The sequence below is a fragment of the Arachis ipaensis genome, chromosome B05, assembly GCF_000816755.2.
Source record: "Arachis ipaensis cultivar K30076 chromosome B05, Araip1.1, whole genome shotgun sequence".
Classification (NCBI taxonomy): domain Eukaryota; kingdom Viridiplantae; phylum Streptophyta; class Magnoliopsida; order Fabales; family Fabaceae; genus Arachis; species Arachis ipaensis.
This window is the reverse complement of record NC_029789.2, coordinates 33,153,711-33,155,968: the sequence shown is the minus strand read 5'-3', so window position 1 is coordinate 33,155,968 and position 2,258 is coordinate 33,153,711.

Below are 2,258 nucleotides of genomic sequence, written 5' to 3'. Positions count from 1 at the left end.
TGACGAATATATTATATCAATTATTTTTTATTATAAAAATAAATTTAACTTATGTTCCAAATAAATGAATAAATAATGAAATTGATATTCTGCATCTAAGTGATATATAATTGCATAAGTGATGCGGATTTAACAAACTACAAACTACTGACAAATACATTGAATCGTATCAAACAATACAACAGGAATATGTTATCGTTTCCTCAATAATTAACGGATTAAGTAAGCAGTAGTCAATTGATTATTCTAGTCAGACAATCAAAAATAGGTTTTCAAGAACAAATTGCATAAAAACAGTAAGTTAAACAAAAGCAGAACGTGAATGATTGAAAAAGTAATATGATTCAAAGAGTTAAGGTTTTAGAGATGTTAAAACTTTTGGAAAAATGCTTTTTACTTTCCACTTTGATCTTGCAAAGATGTTTCAATGGCAAATCATAAGTAATCAAATCCCAATTCCTTCGTAATTCAGTCTCTCTCAACCTAATCAACTATCAATCCTTTGATTAATTAATTATGAAAAGAGGTGAAGTTCGTTCACTGATTTAGAAACAACACAATCCTTAAGAACTAAACCTAGTTGATTCAATAATGTCACTTATCAAGTCCAAGTCCAAAAACCTAAGAATCATGAGAAGAAGTTTTCAAACTTAATTCAATTAATTAACTTTTCCAAGATATTAAGAGAATTCAAGTCAGATTTAGAATTGTTTCTCAACATATTCAAATTCTTTGGATCACTACAAGAAAAAGCGTTTTTTTCGACGCAAAAAATCGACAGTTGTTTCTGCCGTTGATAATTTTTGACGGCTTGTTGTCGATGTTACTAAAAAAATAATTAAAAATAAAAGATTAAAATCGACAGCCAGGTCGTCGATTTTTTTATGATACATTAATCTTTTTTCCTTTTATCGTCATATTATCGACACATCAGAAGTCGAAAATAAAATCGACGAATATGGCGTTTATTTTATTATTTAAAATATCGACAACGTTACCGTCGATAAATTTGAACGGTCTAGATCGCTTTCTAAAATGGAATAAACGGTGTAGATTTAATGTATAAAATAGACGCCATATGTGTTATCTTTTTTAAATTAAAATCGACAAATATGCCGTCGATTTTTAAAACTAAAAACACATGTTCCCGCGTCCACCTCTCGCGTCCAAAGTTCAGAAATGCAAACTCCCCCAAATTCTCTCGTTCAACCCACGTCTACCACCACCACCACCTCCTTCTCCGTCTGCCGAAGCTTCCACGGCAGGTTGTGCCCTCGCCAGTGCAACTGCTGGTTCTGGTCCCTCTGGAACCCTTTCTCGCATATCTCACACACGAAACGGTTCGTCGCCATTGGCGACTTTGGTGATAGAGATATTACTTCTGCCTCTGGATCTGCATGCTTCAATTCATCAATTCACATATATATTATAAGGTATTCTTTACTTTCTTGCCTGGTCTTCTTGGTTGACTTCGCTTTCTCTTCACTACTGTTGGAATTGAATTAGGGTTTCAATAACTGAAAGGAGCTGCTGTATATGAAGACATCATTATGATTGACGAAATATGCTTTATTTATTGCTTGGTTTGAATAAGTTAAGCTTGAGATGCATGATACATAATTAGAAGTTGTTTGAATAGCCAAATGTTTTCCCCTTCATTACATGATTTATGAGTTTTGCTGTGAAGCTTGTTTGGTAATTTTTGAGCAAATGTATGATACCACAATTTTAACTTAGTTAATATTCCTCTTATCACTTCAAATGGATAAGTCTTCAATTTTCTTGATCTAATTGGAGATCACAGATCACCAACACCAGATAAGTACATGAGAAGAATATAATAGTGCCTTCTCTTGGTTGCTGTCCACTCATTTAGGGTCAATATAATTGAAACTCTTACTAAATACTACTGGATTGAGGCCATGTCTTCTTATGAGTACTTTGATGGAGGGGAGAGGATAAACCTATGTCCATGTGAAAGTTTAATGACTTTTATATGCTTACAGTTAAATTTATTAATCTAAATTAAATATATCTTGAAACATTTGGCATGTGTTGCATCTATATCTTTAACAGCCACACAAAGAGTTCTCAAAGCTTTAGAGGCAAAATCATTTATGACATCATTAACTTTATTTGCCTGTTCTTCAGGAAGATCAACAGCATATCCATTAGAATAATTAATTTTGTCACACATTCTTAATATTATTTCTGATGCTCCTTTGCAGAAAGCTCTGACCCCTCCATTAAAAAGACTG